The sequence below is a fragment of the Marmota marmota genome, unplaced genomic scaffold (genome assembly GCF_001458135.2).
Source record: "Marmota marmota marmota unplaced genomic scaffold, marMar, whole genome shotgun sequence".
NCBI classification, from domain to species: Eukaryota; Metazoa; Chordata; class Mammalia; order Rodentia; family Sciuridae; genus Marmota; species Marmota marmota.
In genome coordinates, this window is record NW_026000261.1 from 877,657 (window position 1) to 890,073 (window position 12,417).

The window sequence follows — 12,417 nt, forward strand, 5'->3', positions numbered from 1 at the left end:
TTTTTTTTTTTTTTTTTTTGGCCAGGGATTGAACCCAGGGGCGCTTAACCACTGAGCTACATCCTCAGCCCTTTTTGTATTTTGTTTAGACACAGGGTCTCACTGAGTTGCTTAGGGCCTCCCTAAATTGCTGAGGCTGGCTTTGAACTCACAATCCTCCTGCCTCATTCTCCAGAGCCACTAGGATTACAAGCCTGCCTGGCTATTTCCAGTTTTTCATTAGTCTTTTATAAACTATGCTTATGGTTCTTCCTTTTGTGTAAGTTTTTAAAAAAAATTTTTAATTAATATTATTTATTGTTTAGGAGTTATAATTTTGGAAAATTTTCCCTATTTCCAGGTGATAGAAAAATTTTTTATATTTTCTTTAAGTACTTATGTGTATTTTGTGAGTAACAGGAACAATTTTGTTTTCCTATGGAGATTGAGTTATACTAATACCAATTCTTAAGAAATCAATTTTTCCTCTCTGATTGAAATGCCATCTTTATCATATAGCAAATTTTCATGGGCAGTAGAGTCTGTTTCAGGGTTTTCTGTGAAGTGTCACTGTTCTACTCTTTTTTTCCTAAACCAATTTTTACTCTTAAAACTACATAGTTTAATAAGCTTTACTCTGACAAAACTTATTAAGGGTAAACTGAAAGTCAACTAACTATAAATGTTAATAATATCTACAAAATATCTTTCCAGCAATATCTAGACTAATATTTGACCAAATAACTGGACAAATACACTAGCCAAATTGATATATGAAATGAACCATCACAACCTGTTAAAGACATTAGGGTCATTTCTTGTTTTTAGCTGGTATGAATAAAGTTGTTATGAATGATCTTATACAGGTTTTTGGGTAAACCTAAGCCATCATTGAGTCACATGGTAGAGTGTTTAGTTTTATAAGAAACTGCCCAAATCTTTTCCAGAGTAGCTATACCATTTTACGTTCCTAGTAGCAATTCATGAGTGTACAGTTTTCCACATCCTCACCAACATTTAGTGTTATCACTTGCCGCAGTCTGGCTGGGCACAATTCAGGAGCCACTTGTCAAAAGAAACGAACTTTATTTTTAGAACACACATACCACACCACACAGCTCCTCAGGAAAAACCCTCAGAGCCCAACTGCCACCACCGGCTTCCCACAAGCCTCTCCACCTCCCCCACTCCTCCTGCTCTTGAGGCCGATTGGCTGGGTCACGTGGGCGGAACAAAAAAAGTCCCCCAATGAGCAGCTCTGTGGTCTGAAAGGGTGGGGAAACAACCCAATGAGCATCACCTCAGAGGAGCCAATCAGTTGGCAGCTAAAAGTTTGCTGGGGCCACTGTGAGCCAATCATCAGCTGGCAGCTAGTGCTGGCAGCTGGAAGTTTGCTGGGGCCCCTTTGGCTGTGGCTCTCAACAATCACTATTTTTTATTTTAGCCAATCTGAGAGGTGTGTAGTTATATCTCCTTGTGGTGGGTTTGTTTGTATTTCTTTTTATAAATACAAAATCTATTTTATAAATAGATTTTTTTCACATTTTTATTGGTGCATTATTATTTGTATTTCTTTAATGGCAAATGATATTAATTATCTTTGATGGGTTTATTTTCACTCTTCAGTGAAATGTTTCTTCATATATTGTGTCCATTTTCTATCTGAATTCTGTTATGGTTTAGATATGAGGTGTCCCCAAAAGCTTATATGTGAGACAATGCAAAAAAGGTTTAGAGGTGAAATGATTGGGTTAGAAAACCTTAGCCTTAACCTAATCGGTGCATTGATCCCCTGATAGGGATTAACTGAATTGTGACTATAGACAAGTAGGGTGTGGCTGGAGGAGGTAAGTCATTGGGGGAAACCTTTGGGGGTATATGTTTTATCCTTGTTGAGTGAAGTGCTCTCTCTCCCTCTCTCTCTTTCTTTCTTAGTGCCACCTTCCCAGCGGCTTTCCTCGACCACACTCTTCCGCCATGATGCTTTCCCTCATTTTTGTCCCTGAGGAATGGAGTTGGCCATCTATGAACTAAGACCTTGGAAACTGTGAGCCCCCAAGTAAACTTTTTCCCCTCTATGTTGTTCTTGTCAGGTTGTTTTGGTCACAGCAATTAAAAACTGAATAAAACAGATTCTTTAGTTTTTGTTGTTTTGCCCTTGAGTTATAAGAGTTTATTATATATTCCAGATACAAGTCTTTGTCAGAAATATAATTAGAACATATTTTCTCCCAGTCTGTAATTAGTCTTTTTATCCTTTTAACATTCAGGATCTTTTGCAGAGGAAAATTTTAATTTTGAGGAGGTCTAGTTTATCAATTTTTCCTTTTTAAAATTTTGCTTTAGTTATCAAGTATAAGATGCTTTTGCCTAATATAAAGATTTTCATTTATTTTTTGAAAGAAATATTATAGTTTTAGTTTTTATATTTAAGCCTCGGATACATTTTGAGTTAATTTTTGATTAAATGGGAAGTTTAGGGTAATGTTGATATTTTTTACCTGTTGATGTCCAGTTGTTCCAGGAAAAGATTTTTGGAAAAATTATCCTTCTTCCATTGATTTGCTTTTGCACTTTGTCAAAAATCAACTGGACATATTTTTAAGGGTCATTTTCTGGTCTCTCTATTCTGTTTCATTGGCCATGTTTATCCATGTGCCTATGCCCCCACTTTTTTGATTACTGTAGTTATATAGATGGCCTTAATATCAGGTTAAATCTTTCCTCCCACTTTATTCTTTTTTGTTGAGTTGATTTTAGCTATTCTAGGACCTGTCAAGACTGTTTTAGCTATTCTGGTGCCTTCTTGTATCTTTATATATAGACTTGAGAATAAGTTTTTCTTTATCTCTAGGAAATTTTGCTGGGATTTTAAAAGCAAATTGCCTTGAACCTGTATGTCAATTTGGGAAGAATTTTCATCTTTTTTGTGCTGAGGCTCCCAATTCATGAGAAGAATATATTTCTTTACATCTATTTGGCTTCTTTAATTTATTTCATTAGCATTTTATAATTTCACCATACAATATTTTATTGTTTATACCTAAATATTTTATTTTCATTGCAGCAATTTTACTTGATATTTTATGTTTAATTTTGCATGTTCATTGCTAGTATTTTAAAATGTGACTGACTTTTTGGTGTGTGGTGGTTTTAATCCTGTGATATTGACTAATGCACTTAGTAGTTCTAGGAATAACTTTTTGCTAGATTTCTTGGGACTTTCTATGTAGCAATGCCATCTGCAAGTAAGAACAGTTTTAGTTCTTTTTTTAAAAATATTTTTTAGTTGTAGTTGGACACATTACTTTATTTTATTTATTTATTTTTATGTTGTACTGAGAATCAAACCCAGGGCCTTGCACGTACTAGATGAGCACTCTTCCACTGAGCCACAACCCCAGCTCCAGTTTTAGTTCTTTATTTCCATGTACACATTTCTGTTTATTGCATTAATGTAGCATCTAGAACTTCTACTATATGATATTAAGTAAGAGTAGTGAGAATGAAGCGTAGTGCAGTGTTACGCACCTATAATCCCAGTACTAGGGAAACAAATGGTGAGAATGATAATTTTTGCTTTGTTCCTGATTTTAGAGATATGATATTAGCTGTATATTTCCTGTAGATTTTTTATTTTTGTACTGGGGATTGAACCCAAGGGTGCTTTGCCAATAAGCTACATCTCCAGTCTTATTTATTTATTTATTTATTTTAATTTTGAGACTGGTTCTTGCTAAGTTGCTGAGGCTGGCCTTGAACATGCAATATTCCTGCCTCAGTCTCTATAGTTGCTGGGATTACAGGTATGAACCACCACACCAAACAGTAGATACTCTTTTTAAGTTTATTAACTTGTAATATTCCTCTACTTCTAACTAAAAGTTTTAAAAATCATAAATGTGTATTAATTTTTTCAAATGCTTTTTATGCATGAATTGCATAACATTATACAATATTACAGGAATATACCTATTGTCCTTGAGAACATCTTTATTGCCCATGCTATTGATTTATCTGGTATCATAAAAGGAAGATGTGGGCCAACAGCTATATTGCTGTATGAATATATTCTATGGCTTCTGATAACGGAGCTATTTGAGCTCTGCAGGAAAAACTGTTTGTAATGTATATCAGAATGTTGTCTGTAAAGTATGTTCCATTTATAGATGTATGCGATCTTGAGTGGAGAATTCAGTTCTCATCAACACCTAGTTAAATTAACATTGTCGCCTTAGATAATCCAGTATAGAAAATTAGAAATGCACTATATATTTGTTTTTTCTTTTTTTTAGTTGTAATCAATAAAACATAATTTACCAGAATAAATTATTATTATTATTATTATTATTATTATTATTATTATTAGTGGTGTTGGGGATTGAACCCATGGCCCTGTGCATGCAAGGCCAGCACTCTACAAACTGAGCTATATCCCAGCCTCAATTTATTAGAATTCTTATAAGGTACCAACACATAACAGTTATGTGTGTGTGTGTGTGTGTTTTGGGGTTTTTCTTTTTGTACCAGGAATTAAACCCAGGGGCACTTAGCCATTGAGCCACATCCCTAGCTGCTTTTTAATTTTTTTTTTTAATTTAGAGTCAGGATCTTGTTAAGTTGCTTAGGGCCTTGCTAAATTTCTGAGGTTAGCTCTGACCTTGAGATCCTTCTGCCTCAGTCTGCTGAGCTGCTGTGATTACAGGCATGCACCACCATGCCTGGCTAACAATAATATTTTTAAAAATTAAAATAGTAAATTTTAAAAAGTTGCATTCTTTATTCATCCTACATTGGATCATCTTATATCTTATGTATCATATCTTGGAGAAGTCTATCAGTGACAGAAAAAATAATACAAAATTGCCAGGAAGCCAGTAAAATAGCCTATAGAAAATATTCCATTGATAAAATTTTCTTTTTTTCAATATTTTTTAGTTGTAGATGGACACTATATATTTATTCATTTATTTTTATGTGTTGCTGAGGTTCGAACCCAGTGACTCACACGTGTGAGGCAAGTGCTCTACCATTGAGCTACAGCCCCAGCCCTAAAATTTCCTTTTGATAAAAACTCCTTTTCATTAATTATCAGTGTATGTAGTATAAGAGTTACTTGATTACATAACTGTGTAGCTCAATCCAACAGAGCAATGGTTTTGAAATGCTTTTGAATTATTCTGGGTAATTAGTTTTGTCAGTTCAAATAATATTTGTTTTTAAATATTATTTAGTTATACTTGGACATGATATTTATTTTAAAAAACACTTTTACCAACCATACTATGACTGAGAAATCTTTCTATACTCTCTATAGAAAACAATATTATAGCCAGGCATGATGGCATGCCTGTAACCTCAGCAACTCAGGAGGCTAAGGCAGGAGGATTGCAAATTCCAGGTCAGCCTCAGCAATTTAGAGAGATCCTCAGCCAATTTAGCAAGACTCTGTCTCAAAATAAAAATATATAAATAAAAAGGGCTGGAGATGCAGCTCAGTGGTAAAACATATATAAATAAATAATAAATAAATAAATAAATATGTATATCATAGTCAAATCATATATATCAAATGCACATGTATATCATAACCATACATAATATATCAAAATGATTGTTATAAAAAGGTTAATCAAAGATATGAGATCAAAAAAGTAGTAAAGAGGAATTATAAGATTGCATCAAACAGTTTTTGTTAAATTATCATATTATTACTATGAGTTTTACCATGTCAGCTTAAGTTTTGAATTCTTTTGATTTTTCTCATTTCATATAAACATTTGTTTCTATTCCTAATTTAATACTTTAAATAATTTATTATTATTATGAAGTCCCCCTGTTCCCCATGAATCTTGTAAGCATCAGGTCTAAAACACCTGCATCTTAATTACTATAGTTTTATAATATGACTTGATGTCTTGTAGGACGAATGCTCAAAATTTATTCTTTAGATTTTTCTTATCCATTTTTGATCCTTTCTTTTGCATTAATTTTCTTTTATTTATTTTTTGAACTAGGAGTTGAATCCAAGGACACTTTACACTGTTACCTCTCTAGTCCTTTTTTAATTTTTATTTTGGGACAGGGTCTTGTAAGTTGCTTAGGGTCTTACTAAATTGCTGAGGCAGGAGGATCTGGAAATTGCGATCTCTCTGCCTCAGCCTCCAGAGTTGCTGGGATTACTGGTGCACCACCATATCAGGCCTTCAACATTAACTTTAGAACCATTTTGTCATGTTACATAAATAATGCTGTTGGGATTTTGATGAGAAGTTCTTGACTCTGCAGATCAACTTGGGTAGCTCTTTGTAGTTTTTTTTTTTCTGTATTTATTTGTGTTTTATATATTTTTCAATGAGATAATTTCTTCCATACCAGACTTGCACATTTTTTGTTAGATTTATTTATAGGTACATCATATATTTGGTATAATTTTCCGTGACATTTTTTCAAGTAATTAATTTTATTAAGTGTTTATTGTTGCTAGAAATGAGTAAAATTTATTTGAATTTACTCACCTAGCTACCTTGCTAATTCTTCTGATTTCTAAAACTAATTATATATATAACTTTGGGTTTTTAATTTAGAAATCATGTTGTTTCAAATAATAATTTGTTCATTTCAAATCTTATAATTGTTTTTGTTATATCATGCTGGTTATTTATTCTTCTTTAGATGTTTCTTATCCATTTTGATCCTTTATTCTTCTGCATTAATTTTGTTTTATTTATTTTTTTTTGGATTAGGAATTGAACTCAAGGGCACTTTACCACTAAGTCACCTCCCTAGTCCTTTTTAAATTTTTTTGAGACAGGGTCTTGCTAAGTTGCTTAGGGTCTTACTAAATTGCTGAGATTCATATTAATTAGATTTATATTAAATAGAAGCAGTAATAGTATACATCCTTACCATTTTCTTGATCTTAAAGGGAGTGGCTATCATGTTACACTCATAAGAATGATGTTTTCTATAATTTTTTTTTGAGAGAGAATGTTTTAATATTTATTTTTTAGTTTTCGGCGGACACAACATCTTTGTATGTGGTGCTGAGGATTGAACCCAGTGCCAGGTGAGCGTGCTACTGCTTGAGCCACATCCCCAGCCCCTTTTATACATTTTTGGTAGTATGTTATCTTTGGGATATCCAGTTGTGGTCCAGGTCCTTGGTGTTCTGAACAACGAATTGAGCAAGACACACAGAAGTAACGGACAAAACACAGATTTATTGAAGGTGAAGGTGAAAGTAGCACTCCATAAGATAAAGTGGAAAGGGGTGGGGGAGTTTAAGGGCATGATGTCTAGGAATTTTTGTTTTATATGTTGAGCTGTAAGGCAGTTTCCTCCCTGCATAGACCTTATTGAAGACCTTACTCCATTTGTTCCAGTTGGTTACCTTATGATATCTAATTAGAATATTGTCCACTTTATCCCCAATGGTTATTTTAGAATACTGACCCTGTGGCCGGAGTTGTCATGATAATGGGACATATAGTAAACAGGACCATAATGACTCATTTCCCTTTCTTGTCCTCCAGTGGCATTTTTCTTGTACTCTGCCTCCACCATCGTGGTGTCCCTAAACTGACAGATATGCTTAAGAAGTTAAGGAAGTTTCTTTCTGTTCATCATTTTCTACAGGTTGCATTTTACCAGATGTTTTTTCTTCATTGATTGAGATTATGGGATACCAGAATAAGTCACCCCAAAACACACTTCTTTGGCATGAGGATTGTTTTGACCCGAAGACAACTGAGAATAAACAGGTGGATGAAAACTATCTGCCCTCTCTTTATTGCCTAAAAGCAGAAGATAAATTTACACACAGGGCATGGGATGTAGCTCCATGGCAGAGCACTTACCTGGTATGCAGGAAACCCTGGATTTGATCCCCAGTACTGCAAAATAAATAAATAAACAAATAAATAATTTAATAATTCTCCCAAATCAAAAAATATCCTGCTTTTCCTCTCTGCCAGGGTACACAAAGACTAATCACTGCAAATAGCTTTAGACCTTCACCAGCCTGGAGATGGCATTTGAGGGATCTACATTCACATACTTTACCAACTAACCTTCATTTCCCATTTATTTGCCTTCCAACAATTTGCTGCCCCTAAACACTTTGAGTCCTATTTTGTCTTGTCAGTTCTCTAAAAATGTACTGTTGTTTGTTGAAGATACTATATAACCTGGAACTCAAAGCCAGCTCTTTGTGAATAATTCTTGGGTGTCTCCCAGGTAGATCTTAAATAAATATGTAATAAACTTATTTTCGTTTTCTCATGCTAATCTTTCTTTTGTTACAGGAGTCTTTTCCAACTAAGAACTCTCAAGTGTGGAGAGAAAAGTCATCCTCCTTCCTTACAAGATGATCAAATTTTTTCACTCCTTTGATCTGTTAATGTAATGAGTTAGATTTATCTGAGACTGAGCAAAACTAATTATTTTAAATGTTGTGTCAACTTTCTTATCACTTAGCACATAATCCATTTTGTAAATATCCCATGTATGCTTGAGAAGTTATATTCCATATTTTTGGAGTGTTTAGTTGTATATATGAACACTGAGTTGTATATATGAACAAAGATTGTTTCTAGTGTCGTTCAAATCTTCTATTCTTACTTTTTTCTGCTCAAACCATCAGCAATTTAGGAAATCATTTTGAATTCTTTTACATGACTGTGTATTTTAGTCAGATTTTTCACTGCTGTGACTAAAAGATTATACACACACACACACACACACACACACACAAGACAAACTGTATACCCCATAGACACCCCCCAAATACCCACCTCCTCCAGCCACACCCTACCACTTCAATTACCAGTCAGTTAATTCTATCAGGGGATTAACACACTGATCAGGTTAAGGCTTTCATAACCCAATCATTTCTCCTCTAATCCTTCTTGCATTGTCTTTCACATAAGCTTTTGGGGGATATCTCACATCCAAACCATAACACTGTGTTTTAGTCACCTTTTCACCACTGAGACCAAAAGACCTAACAAGAACAATGTTAAGGAGGAAAAGTTAATTTGGGAACTCACAGTTTCAGAGAACTCAGTCCACATGATAGTGGGCAGACAGATGTGAGTGTTGGAAACATGAGGTTAAAGGAGTAATTCTATAAAATGGGTCAACTGTTCTGATCCCCATAAGCTTTCTTTTCCAAGAGGCAATTTACCTGCAACCCTGCCTGGCCTTAGTGGACAGGTTATGTCACATTATAACACAGAGCATGGATATCAGGTGTGTTCTTTGCCTCACAAATTCAAAGAATGAAATCTATGGACATAAGGGTGAGAGAAAAGTAACAGGATTTATTAGAATAATAGAAAGAAAGAAAGCAGAGCTCCAGAAGAGGAAGGAGGTCTCAAGAGACAGATGTTCATGAGTGTGTGTTTCTAGGGTTTTTTATGGACTTGACCTGTTTCTGTAGATTATTGATGGGATATAGGATTCAGAAAGGGATCCAGTCAATTCTCTCTATTTTTCCTTCTTCAGAAAATCTGGAGAAAAGTGATTTCTAAGCCTTAATCAGCATAAGAGTGAAGGTGAGGGTCTCTGGTCCAAGAGAATGTACCTTTTGTAGTTGGTCTTTTCTAGGGGCTCAGGAACTATCCTTGTGAGTAGGAATAGCTGGGGTCAAAAACTTGACTTCCCTATTCTCTCTTCTTCCTTTTCTTCTCTGAGACCCTTTTCCTGGCTGCCTCTGAGTGCTTTTTCTGTTTCAACATTCACCAGCAAACTAACTGCTATGTGCAGGAGAAATGCAGGCCCAATATACCGTTGATAAGAAGAACCCAAGTTACTCTGAAGGGGAAGACTTTTGTGACCCTTTTCATAGGCCAGATCCCAAAACTCAGGGAGATAAGGATGATTCCTCCTAAGCATAAAATCTGTAAGAATTTATGGTTAAGGAAGACATTAGAACCAGTCAGCACAGGTCAAAGTAAAATAGAGTTGTCATGGCAGTGGGGACTTGGAAGTCTGATGTGATTCTGCTGTCAGTGAAAAGTCAAGAGGTAGACTTGGGTGGGACTCTCTGGAAACTTCTCTAGGATCTTGCATCCCTAATGAAACTGGAGTGCAGGAGAGGGACAGTGGGAGGTCCTCTATGGGAGGACCCACTCTTTCCCTTGCAAATGTTCCCTTTTCCCTTTTTTAATCCCTTCAATAAACTCGTATTACTCTGAGCAGCATGTCTGAAATCTTTCTGACTTGATAACAAGAATCAGTGTTCAAAGAGGGGGTGTCTTCATACTGTCTCAGTTTCCCAGAAGGCCCCAGCCCTTTATCACATAGTTGACTGACTCCATTCCTAGGGGCCTGAGGTGAGGTAGAACATCATGGCAGAATAGTATGGCAGAGGAAAGCAGCCAGGAACATGGCATCAGGAAGCAGAGAAAGAGAGAGCTCCACTCAACAAGGACAAAATATATGCCCCCAAAACATGCCCCCCGATGACCTATCTCCTTCATCCACAACCTACATGGCTACAATTACCACTCAGTTAATCCCTATCAGAGAATTAATGCACCAATTACATTATACCTTTCATAATCAAATCATTTCACCTCTAAACTTTCTTGCATTGTCTCACACATTGACTTTTGAGGGACACCTGATACCAAAATCATAACTGACTATAAATTTATTAGTTCCTTCAGTGTTGCTAATGTATTTAGTCAGTTTCATTAGGATCATTATATTTTCTGAGCCAATTAAACATTTTATCATTATGTAGTACTCTTCTTTTTTCTTCTTTTCTTTTTCTTTTTCTTTTTTTAGTGGTAGGGATCGAATCCAGGGCTTTGTACATGTTAGGCAAGTGCTCTACCACTTGAGCTATACAGCCAGTTCATTAAAGTATATTTTGCTAGCTATTAATATAAATATTATAAAGAAGACAAAATTGTTTATTTTTCTCAGTCATCACAAAGTTCATGGCCAAAGTAACTGTAATAAACAATTATTAAGAGAAAAGCAATAAATTTATTTAATAAAAAATTATAATGACATGGAAAGCATCAGAAATGAAGACCCAAAGAGACAGGAAAACCTGTGTACTTTTATGCTTAGGTTTTATGAAGATTGTGTAGCAGAGCTGGGTCCTCCAAGAAACTGAAGCAGTGTAAAGACCCCCTTTAATACCCCAATTCTTGTGATCAGGTCAAAAAGATTTCAGACATGTCACGCAGAGTAACAGGCATGAATTTATTGAAAGGGATAGGAAAAGGGAAAGGAGACACTCTTAAGGGAGAGAGTGGGTCCTCTCACAGAGGGGAGGGACAAATGTGCGTCTCCTGCATTCCTTTATTGGGGATTCCAGAGAAGTTTCCAGAGAGTCCCACCATGTCCACCTCTTGACTTTTGACTGACAGCAAGTTGACACCAGACTTTCAAGTACCTATTGTCATGACAACTCTAGGTCACTTTGGCCCATGCTGACTGGTTTTAATTGGATTCTACACCATGCATTCCTATAGGTTTTATGGTTAGGAGGAATTATCCTTCTCTTCAGGAATCTGGTCTGTGAAAAGGGTCACAAAGTGTCTCCCTTCAAAGTAAATTCCTCTTATCAATGTTATTTCCTGCCTACTTCCTTGTAGATAGCAGGTCATTTGTTGAGGAATGTGACATATCCTGTCCACTTAGGCCAGGCAGGGCCTCAGATAAATTGTTTTTTGGCAAAGAAAGCATGTGGGGGTCCAGAAAGCATGTGGGGTTCAGCTCAGTTGGCCCATTTTATAGAATTATTCTCTTAACCTCGTGTTCCCACCATCTCCATCTGTCTGTCTCCTAACAAGTGGACAGATGTGCATTAGCATGATTGAACAGAGGGTATGATCCAGTGGTAAATACTAGGGGGAACTTAGCAAGGTCTTCTCATTCTGCTTCTTCTCTTGTGTTTCCTGTTTCTTCAGAGGTAAAGGTGTTTCCTCCAGGCATAACATGGACACCTCCAGAATAAGGGTCTTCTTTATAGAGAAGATGGGAACTTTTGACTTGGTGTTGGCAAAAAAATGAACACCAAGAGAGTATGAATATACAGGTAAAGGTTCAAATCTGAAAAAGAAAAGGAGGGGGAGGGCTTCTTCCAGTGTAAGGGACAGTCCAGACTGATAGAGTAGTCAAAATTGCCCCCAAACAAACAAAAGAATGGCCCAACTTTTTATTGAGAGGCTGGGGTAGGAAGCCTCTGGTATTTTTATGATAATTCCTTTAGGAATTTCTTTCCAGTGGAAGAGACTCTTCCGTATCTTTTGGTAAGGCCCTACACCTGATGCTTACTGTTGATGTAATTAAGAACAGGAGCGTAAGAAGAGACACATTCCATACACAGTGAGTGGGGGAGTAGGAAAAGATGTTTAGTAGGTAGAGATTATGAATGAAGATGCGAAAGTTTATCTGCTATTTTTTTTTTTTTTTTTT